The sequence below is a fragment of the Bubalus bubalis genome, chromosome 4 (genome assembly GCF_019923935.1).
Source record: "Bubalus bubalis isolate 160015118507 breed Murrah chromosome 4, NDDB_SH_1, whole genome shotgun sequence".
NCBI classification, from domain to species: domain Eukaryota; kingdom Metazoa; phylum Chordata; class Mammalia; order Artiodactyla; family Bovidae; genus Bubalus; species Bubalus bubalis.
This window is the reverse complement of record NC_059160.1, coordinates 19,192,948-19,204,019: the sequence shown is the minus strand read 5'-3', so window position 1 is coordinate 19,204,019 and position 11,072 is coordinate 19,192,948.

Below are 11,072 nucleotides of genomic sequence, written 5' to 3'. Positions count from 1 at the left end.
TGGCATCCGGTCCCATCACTTCATGGGAAATAGATGGGGAAACAGTGGAAACAGTAGCTGACTTTATTTTGGGGGGCTCCAAAATCACTGCAGATGGTGACTGCAGCCATGAAATTCAAAGACGCTTACTCCTTGGAAGGAAAGTTATGACCAACCTAGATAGCATATTCAAAAGCAGAGACATTACTTTGCCAACAAAGGTTCATCTAGTCAAGGCTATGGTTTTTCCTGTGGTCATGTATGGATGTGAGAGTTGGACTGTGAAGAAGGCTGAGCACTGAAGAATTGATGCTTTTGAACTGTGGTGTTGGAGAAGACTCTTGAGAGTCCCTTGGACCACAAGGAGATCCAACCAGCCCATTCTGAAGGAGATCAGCCCTGGGATTTCTTTGGAAGGAATGTGGCTAAAGCTGAAACTCCAGTACTTTGGCCACCTCATGCGAAGAGTTGACTTATTGGAAAAGTCTCTGATGCTGGGAGGGATTGGGGGCAGGAGGAGAAGGGGATGACAGAGGATGAGATGGCTGGATGGCATCACTGATTCTATGGACATGAGTCTGAGTGAACTCCGGGAGTTGGTGATGGACAGGGAGGTCTGGCGTGCTGCGGTTCATGGGGTCACAAAGAGTCGGACATGACTGAGTGACTGATTTGATCTAATCTGAAACACACACCGGAGAAGGCAATGGCAGCCCACTCCAGTACTCTTGTCTGGAAAATCCCATGGACAGAGGAGCCTGGTAGGCTGCAGTCCATGGTGCCGCTAAGTTGGGCACGACTGAACAACTTCACTTTCACTTTTCACTTTCATGCACTGGAGAAGGAAATTGCAGCCCACTCCAGTGTTCTTGCCTGGAGAATCCCAGGGACAGGGGAGCCTGGTAGGCTGCCATCTATGGGGTTGCACAGATTCGGACATGACTAAAGCGACTTAGCAGCAGTAGCAGCAGCAAACACACACACCCCAGAATCTATACATATTATATTCAAGGATCCCATTCAGGGACTTGGACCAGGGTTGCAACGGTGAACATAGAAGATATCAAGTTCCAGGTATATTTTGAAGGTAAAATCAGTAGAATTTCCTGATGGATTGGATACAAGGAATGAGGAAAATGGGGGCTTCCTAGGTGGTGCTAGTGGTAAAGAACCCGCCTGCTAACGCAAAAGGCTTTAGAGACGTGGGTTTGATCCTCAAGTTGGGAAGATCCCCTGCAGGAGGGAATGGCAACCCACTCCAGTATTGTTGCTTGGAGAATCCCATGGACTGAGGAACCTGGCAGGCTGTAGTCCATGGGGTCGCAAAGAGTTGGACACAGAGATTATTCCCATGCTTACCAGTTGAACTACTGAAAAATAGATTCCCTGAGCTGCTGCAAGCTTGAATGGGAAAGTAGGAATTTGTCTTTGGATGTAGGGAGCTTGTGATTTTATGCACTCAAATGGAGATAATAGGTTGGAAGTTGAACAATAACAACAACAAAAAATTGTTAGAAATTTGAGAGAGAGCTCAGGGTTAAAAAAATATATAAATGTGGGTGGTGCTGGCACACAGATCATGGAGGGAGGAGTTCACTCAGGCAGTGAGTCTGTATGGAGAAGAAAGTCAAGGACTTTACTGTGAGGCATTCAGATATTAAAACACAAGGCAGGAGGAGGTTGAGGAAGAACGAATAAAGGAGACTGAAGGAGAAACCAGAGGAGTAAAATGAAAACTCTGGCCTCAGGGTACTTTTGGATGGAGCATAATCCTTTAAGCCAATCACATTATCACAGTCTCCTCTGACAGTGACTGGTTTTCACAGGTCAGGTTCCCTGGAACGCAAACCCTCGATGGAGATATGTGTGAGGGTGTTTACTGGGGACAACTTTGAAGATCAACACCAGTACAGGATAAAGGATCAGGATTGTACAAATGGAAGAGTTGAGCTGCAATGGGTCACAATAAAAGTTTGAGCCCATAGTGAGCTTTGATGCTGGGGTGGTCTTTTAGAGCTTCTCCTACTTTAAGGCAAGGGACTTCCAAGTGGTGTAGTGGTAAAGAATTCACCTGCCGATGCAGGAGATGCAGGACATCCAGGTTCAATCCCTAGGTCGGTAATATCCCCTGGAAAGGAAATGGCAACCCTGTTCAGTATTCTCACCTGGAAAATTCCATGGACAGAGGAGCCTGGTGGGCTACAGTCCATGGAGCTGCAAAGACTCAGACACGATTGAGCAACTGAGCATGCACATGCACTTCAAGGCAAGGGAGCCAAGTCTTCATATCATCATGGATAAATAAGAGACACACAAAAAAACAGTTATTTACATACTTCCTAATTATCACAATTAACTTTCCACATAAGTATCATGTGCTCAGTCCATGGGATCGACTCTGTGACCCCATGGACTGTATTTATACTATTACAGCAAACATTACTGAATACAGAGATGCCTCTAAGGAAGAGGAGGAAGAAGAAGGGAGTTGTGTAAAAAGTCTTTCTGATATTCACGGAAATTCTCGGTGTGAATTCATTCAAGAACTAACAGCCACCCAGATTCCCAGCAGTTACAAGTACTTCAGCCATGGAGTAGAATTTCTAAGGAGCACACCTCCGATTACTATACTTTGATCTAACAATGAGAAATTGAAATTGAATCTGACTAAGGACCTATGCAGGGGTGTCTCCTGATACAGCAACCAAAGTGATTTTGCTCTCTGGTAGACAAGAGAGAAAGAAGCAGACAGAGAAAAAAAGAAAGGAAAAGAAAGAGAGAGATTCTGGAGCAGAAAATTTTGTTTTTTACTGACTCCTTTCTTCCCCAGATTGGGATATTGTTGGGAAGAAATCATTTTTGGTACTTTAGGAGACAAACTGTGGCAAAAAAGGCAAATGATACTGATAAACCTAAGAAGTAAAGCAAAAACAATGGAAGAAACTTCTTGATGGCATTGGTGAGCTGCTGAATTAATGCTGGTTCCACGTTCCTCAGAATTTGTGCCAAATGAGATAATAAATGTTTGGTATTTTTAAATCTCTGCTAGTAAGACATTCTTTTACTTGCCACTGATAAATTTCCTTATCATTCATTTTTTCCCCAATTCTTTGCCTCTGTTTTCCTGTCTCATCTTCATATAGAACTTGTGATGCCTCCTTTTTAAAGTTCTTTCTGATTATTAATCCCAGGAAAATTCATTTGGAGGGGTCAGTATAGGTGCTTGGCTGACATGAAACATCCAGTGCTCACAGTAATAGTCTCCATGAGTAGGACTTTGAAGGTGTGTGTGTGTGTAATATTTAGTCTTAAAAGGGACCTATCCAATGTTTTCTACATGTCAGGCACTGTGCTGATCACTTTAAGTATACTAATTGACTCATTGGAAAAGATTCTGATAGTAGCAAAGATGGAGGGCAAGAGGAGAAGGGGGTGACAGAGGATGAGATGGTTGGATGGCATCACTTGACTCAATGAACATGAGTTTGAGCAAACTCAGGGAGTTGGTGATGGACAGGGAAGCCTGGTGTGCTGTAGTTCACAGGGTCGCAAAGAGTTGGACAAACTTAGCAACTAGACAACAACAATGTAATTCCCACAGTTCGGTTCAGTTCAGTCGCTCAGTCGGGTCTGACTCTTTGCAACCCCATGGATTGCAGCACGCCAGGCCTCTGTGTCCATCACCAACTCCCTGAGTTTGCTCAAACTCATGTCCATTCAGTCAGTGATGCCATCCAACCACCTCATCCTAGTCGTCCTCTTCTCCTCTTGCCTTCAATCTTTCCCAGCATGAGGGTCTTTTCCAATGAGTGAGTTCTTCACATCAGGTGGCCAAAGTATTGGAATTTCACCTTCAACATCAGTCCTTCCAATGAATATTTAGGAGTTATTTCCTTTAGGATGGACTGGTTGGATCTCCTTGAAGTTCAAAGGACTCTCAAGAGTCTTCTCCAACACCACAGTTCAAAAGCATCAATTCCTTGGTGATCAGCTTTCTTTATAGTCCAACTCTCACATCCATACAAGACTGATGGAAAAATCATAGCCTTGACTAGACGGACCTTTGTTGACAAAGTAATGTCTCTGCTTTTTAATATGCTGTCTAGATTGGTCATAACTTTTCTTCCAAGAACTAAGAGTCTTTTTATTTCATGGCTGCAGTCACCATCTGCAGTGATTTGGGAGCCCCAAAAAATAAAGTCTGCCACTGTTTCCAGTTTCTCCATCTATTTGCCATGAAGTGATTAACCGGATGCCATGATCTTAGTGTTCCGAATGTTGAGGTTTAAGCCAGCTTTTTCACTCTCCTCTTTCACTTTCATCAAGAGGCTCTTTAGTTCTTCTTCACTTTCTGCCATAAGAGTGGTGTCATCTGCATATCTGAGGTTATTGATAGTTCTCCCAGCAATACTGATTTCAATTAGTGTTTCATCCAGCCCAGCATTTCTCATGATGCACTCTGCATATAAGTTAAATAAGCAGGGTGATAATAAACAGCCTTGACATACTACCTTTCCTATTTGGAACCAGTTTGTTGTTCCACATACAGTTGTAACTGTTTCTTCCTAACCTGCATACAGATTTCTCAAGAGGCAGTTAAGGTGGTCTGGAATTCCAATCTCCTTCAGAATTTTCCACACTTTATTGTGATCTACACAGTCAGAGGCTTTGGCATAGTCAATAAAGCAGAAATCGATGTTTTTCTGGAACTCTCTTGCTTTTTTGATGATCCAGTAGATGTTGGCAATTTGATCTCTGGTTCCTCTGCCTTTTCTAAAACCAGCTTGGACATCTGGAAGTTCACGGTTCACATATTGCTGAAGCCTGGCTTGAAAATTTTTGATCATTACTTTGCTAGCATGTGAAATGAACACAGTTGTGTGGTAGTTTGAGCATTCTTTGGCATTGCCTTTCTTTGGGATTGGAATGAAAACTGACCTTTTCCAGTTCTGTGGCCACTGCTGAGTTTTCCAAATTTGCTGGCATATTGAATGCAGCACTTTCACAGCATCATTTTTTAGGATTTTAAATAGCTCAACTGGAATTCCATCACCTCCACTAGCTTTGTTCATAGTGATGCTTTCTAAGGCCCACTTGACTTCACATTCCAGGATGTCTGGCTCTAGATGAGTGATCACACCATCATGATTATCTGGGTCATGAAGATCTTTTTTGTACAGTTCTTCTGTGTATTCTTGCTATCTCTTCTAAATGTCTTTTGCTTCTGTTAGGTCCATACCATTTCTGTCCTTTATCGAGCCCATCTTTCCATAAAATGTTCCCTTGGTATCTCTAATTTTCTTGGAGATCTCTAGTCTTTCTCATTCTGTTGTTTTCCTCTATTTCTTTGCATTGATTGCTGAGGAAGGCTTTCTTATCTCTTCTTGCTATTCTTCAGAACTCTGCATTCAGATGCTTATATCTTTCCTTTTCTCCTTTGCTTTTCACTTCTCTTGTTTTCACAGCTATTTGTTAAGGCCTCTCCAGACAGCCATTTTGCTTTTTTGCATTTCTTTTCCATGGGGATGGTCTTGATCCCTGTCTCCTGTACAATGTCATGAACTTCGTCCATAGTTCATCAGGCACTCTGTCTATGAGATCTAGTCCCTTAAATCTATTTCTCACTTCCACTGTATAATCATAAGGGATTTGATTTAGGTCATACCTGAATGGTCTAGTGGTTTTCCCCACTTTCTCCAATTTCAGTCTGAATTTGGCAATAAGGAGTTCATGATCTGAGCCATAGTCAGATCCTGGTCTTGTTTTTGCTGACTGTATACAGCTTCATTTTCTTTGGCTACAAAGAATATAATCAATCTAATTTCAGTGTTGACCATCTGGTAATGTCCATGTGTACAGTCTTTTCTTGTGTTGTTGGAAGAGGGTGTTTGCTATGACCAGTGCGTTCTTTTGGCAAATTAGCCTTTGCCCTGCTTCATTCCATACTCCAAGGCCAAATTTGCCTGTTACTCCAAGTGTTTCTTGACTTCCTACTTTTGCATTCCAGGCCCCCATAATGAAAAGGACATCTTTTTTTGGTGTTAATTCTAGAAGGTCTTGTAGGTCTTCATAGAACTGTTCAACTTCAGCTTCTTCAGCATTACTGGTCTGGGCATAGACTTGGATAGCCGTGATATTGGATGGTTTCCCTCGGAAGTGAACAGAGATCATTCTTTCATTTTTGAGATTGCATCCAAGTACTCCATTTTGACTCTTTCATTGACTAGGATGGTTACTCCATTTCTTCTAAGGGATTCTTGCCCACAGTAGTAGATATAATGGTCATCAGAATTACATTCACCGATTCCAGTCCATTTTAGTTCCCTGATTCCTAAAATGTCGACGTTAGCTCTTTCCATCTCCTGTTTGACCACTTCCAATTTGCCTTGATTCATGTATCTAACATTTCAGGTTCCTATGCAATATTGCTCTTTACAGCATTGGACCTTGCTTCCATCACCAGTCACATCCACAACTGGGTGTGTTTTTGCTTTGGCTCCATCTCTTCATTCTATCTGGAGTTATTTCTCCAGTGATCTCCAGTAGTATATTGGGCACCTACCAAACTGGGGAGTTCACCTTTCAGTGTCCTATCTTTTTTTCTTTTCATACTGTTCATGGGGTTCTCAAGGCAGGAATACTAAAGTGGTTTTCCATTCCCTGCTCCAGTGGACCACATTTTGTCAGAACTCTCCACCACGACCCATCCGTCTTGGGTGGCCCTACATGCCATGGCTCACAGTTTTATTGAGTTAGACAAGGCTGTGGTCCATGTGATTAGATTGGTTAGTTTTCTGTGATAGTGGTTTTCGGTCTATCTGCCCTCTGATGGCAGAGAGGGCAATGGCACCCCACTCCAGTACTCTTGCCTGGAAAATCTCATGGACGGAGGAGCCTGGTAGGCTGCTGTCCATAGGCCGCTAAGAGTCGGACACGACTGAAGTGACTTATCAGCAGGAGCAGCCCTCTGATGGAGAAGGATAAGAGGCTTATGAAAGCTTCCTGATGGGATAGACTGACTGAGGAGGAAACTGGGTCTTGCTCTTATGGGCAGGGCCATGCTCAGTAAATCTTTAATCCAATTTTCTGTTTATAGGTGGAGCTGTGTTCCCTTCCTGCTATTTACCTGGGACTTCCCTGGTGGCTCAGATGGTAAAGCGTCTGTCTACAATCCAGGAGACCTGGGTTCGATCCCTGGGTCGGGAAGATTCCTGGAGAAGGAAATGGCAACCCACTCCAGTACTCTTGCCTAGAAAATCCCATGGACAGAGGAGCCTGGTGCAGGCTACTGCCCATGGGGTCGCAAAGAGTCAGACACGACTGAGCAACTTCACCTTTATCACTTTCCCTGGTGGCTCAGATGGTAAAGCGTCTGTCTACAATGCGGGAGACCTGGGTTCAATCCCTGGCTACAGTCCATGGGGTCGCAAAGAGTCGGACACAACTGAACAACTTCACTCACTCACTCACTCGAACTATGGTGGAGGAAACTAGATAGCATATTCAAAACCAGAGACATTACTTTGCCAACAAAGGTTCGTCTAGTCAAGGCTATGGTTTTTCCTGTGGTCATGTATGGATGTGAGAGTTGGACTGTGAAGAAGGCTGAGTGCCGAAGAATTGATGCTTTTGAACTGTGGTGTTGGAGAAGACTCTTGAGAGTCACTTGGACTGCAAGGAGATCCAACCAGTCCATTCTGAAGGAGATCAGCCCTGGGGTTTCTTTGGAAGGAATGATGCTAAAGCTGAAACTCCAGTACTTTGGCCACCTCATGCGAAGAGTTGACTCATTGGAAAAGACTCTGATGCTGTGAGGGATTGAGGGCAGGAGGAGAAGGGGACGACAGAGGATGAGATGGCTGGATGGCATCACTGACTCGATGGACATGAGTCTGAGTGAACTCTGGGAGTTGGTGGTGGACAGTGAGGCCTGGCGTGCTGCGATTCATGGGGTCGCAAAGAGTCGGACACGACTAGCGACTGATCTGATCTGATCTAATGAAGATAGTGGTCACCTGTCTCAAAAGAACCCAGGCACATACTGCTACACTCCATGCCCCCAACCCTGCAGCAGGCCATCACCGACCCACGCCTTTGCAGGAGACTCCCGGACACCCACAGGCAAGTCTCCTGTGGGGTCACTGTTCCTTTCTCCTGGGTCCAGGTGCACAAGGTTCTGTTGTGCCCTCCAAGGATCTATTTCACAGTCCCATGTAAGTTCTGGCAGCTCTATAGTGGGGTTAATGGTGACCTCTTCCTAGAGGGTTTATGCCATACCCACACCCAGAGCCCCTGTCCCTGCAGCAGACCACTGCCAACCCGTACTTCCACCAGAGACGCTCAAACACAGTTCTGTCTCTGTCTCTGTGTGGTCCCTGGGTCCTGGTGCGCACAAGGTTTGTTTGAGCCCTCTGAGCATCTCTGGTGGAACCGAGGTTTGATTCTAAACGCGAATTCGCCCCTCCTACCGTCTTTCTGGTGCTTCTCCTTTGCCTTTGAACGTGGAGTAACTCCTCACAGCTGCTCCAGTACCTATCGTCTTACTGGGGCTTTTCTGACCTTGGACGTGGGGTATCTCTTCTCTGCCGTTTGCCCCTCCAGAGCCACACAGCCACTGCTCGCCACTCCAGCACCGCCTAATTCCCACAATAACCTTATAAATCATTGCTGTTATAATTATTCCCATTCATAGACAAAGAAAGAGAAGCATCAGGAATTTCAGTGACTCATCAGAGGCTATTTGTCTCTAAGTCATAGAAGCAGAATCCAAACAAGGGCTATGAGTTTCCACCCAGGAAAAGGAAAGAAAATTCTACATACAAACCCCATTCTTAATATAATGATATTTAAAGTACTGGGTGAGTAAATGTAGTTTCTTTTTGACAACAACAAAATTTAAAAAAAAGAAAATTTTTTTTTGAGGGGAAGCTTTCATTTTTAAAATATTTGGCTGCCCTGGGTCTTAGTTGCTGCATGTCGAATCTAGTTCCCCAACCAGGGATCGAACCTGTGCCCCCTGCTTTGGTCTCTCAGAGTCTTAAGCCACTGGATGCAAAGGGGCTGCACTGGCTGCACCCATTTCCCAGCAGGATCCATTGGTTCCCAGACTCACTCTGCCTAAAAGAAAGTCCACTTCTCAAGGCAAAAAGAGTCTGGAAAATTTTATGACTTGCCAAAACCAAAACAAGTTGACAGAAACCTTATTATTTGAGGTAATGGTAATTCCAAAGAGAACACTGTGAGCTTGCTCTCCCTCAGCCCTACTCCAGGTGCATAATCCTGTGAGCATTCACACAAAGAAGGGTTTGAAGGGAGAAGACAGAGGCACCGTGCTTACCATCTGCTGCAGGACGTGACTGCCTGTGGGGTTGTGGGTAGAATTCTCATCAAGAACATGTTCTGAGGAAGGAACAAGTTCTCATTCATGACACTAGTCCTGATAGATTCCTGGCACATTTTCCCTTTGCCCTAAGCCTTTATCTAAGAGGAAATAATTGCATAACACTGAATATTGTGCAAAGCAATGTCCCTATCATCAAAGTGATTATCATCAAAGATTGTGAAAGGGTTAGGGTTCTTTCCAGAAGTTTTCTACTTTCTTAATATTAAAAATTATGTTGCAGGGAAGGAAGGGTGGGAGGAAGAGATTGTTAGGGAGGTTGGGATGAACATGTACACACTGTTATATTTTAAATGGATAATTAAGGACCTACTGTTTAGCACATGAAATGCTGCTCAATATTATGTGGCAGCCTGGATGGGAGGGGAGTTTGGGGGAGAATAGTTACATGTCTACGTATGGCTGAGCCCCTTCACTCTTTACCTAAAACTTATCACAACATTGTTAATTGGCTATACCCCAATAAAAAATAAAAAGTTTAAAAAATTAATTTAACAATGAATTATAACTACTTCCCAAGGAACCATACCTCAAAGAAAGTGAAGCCTGAAAGAGGATAAGGATATAGAACTATACTGAAGTTATACTCCAAATTTGACTTTGGAATTTTGGATGTATTTTCACAAGACTGAAAATAATTTATTTTTTTTCTTTCTTATTTTTACTTTTCATCAGCCTGTGCTACCTATTTACTTTTTAAGAGTATATATTGCCTATATAATTTTCAATCACTTTTTCATCATAGACAAAATTATCTGGATATAAAGTGTTTTATGTATTAAAGTATGAGTATTAACTTCAGATATATAAATTCCAAACATGAGAACTAGATAGAGAATTCTAAGGATAGATACAACAAATTCTAGCTGCTAATTGACAATCTAGAGAATTCTCAAATGGATGAGTCAACTTAATGAACTTAAAGTATATATATATATATATAGGCTTCCCTGGTGGCTCAGATGGTAAAGAATCCTACTGCAATGCAGGAGACCTGAGTTCGATCTCTGGGTTGGGAAGATTCCCCTGGAAAAAGGCATGGCAACCCACTCCAGCATTCTTGCCTGGAGAAGTCCATCGACAGAGGTGCCTGACAAGCTACAGTCCTGGGGTCACAAAGCATTGGACATGACTGAGAAACTAAGCACAGCACATATATAAGTATATGTATCAGAGGGATATGTATTCAAATATTTATGTTTGTCTCCTCCTAATCAGATAAATCAGAGTACATTTCTTTGAAAATATAAATTCAATTCATCTTAGTAAAAAGGAGTGTTAATGCAAGTTGCTTCTCCCACTTACCAAATTTCAACATGTATAACAATTAATTTGTGTTTTTGAAATTCCTCATGTTACACTTCCTTTTGTTAATATTAGATTTAGGCTTCCAAGTTGTATCATGTTAATAAAGTCTTAGAAAACATTTGACTTCCAGGTATGCTCATTTCTGGTAAATTTATGTTCTACATTTTGATTAACAAAGATGTTCTAAGTGTAAGTATATAACTATTTGAATGTTCTTCAAATATTAAGTGATTGTTTTAGGGTCACACCTTGAAGTGAGTGTTATGACAAGGGACAAAGAAACTCCATGGAATCAGTAAAGGAGAAGCATGGAGAGAAGTAGATTTTTGTTGTTGCTTTTCATAAAGGATAAGGTAAGTGATCACCACTATGACATTGTTTTCCA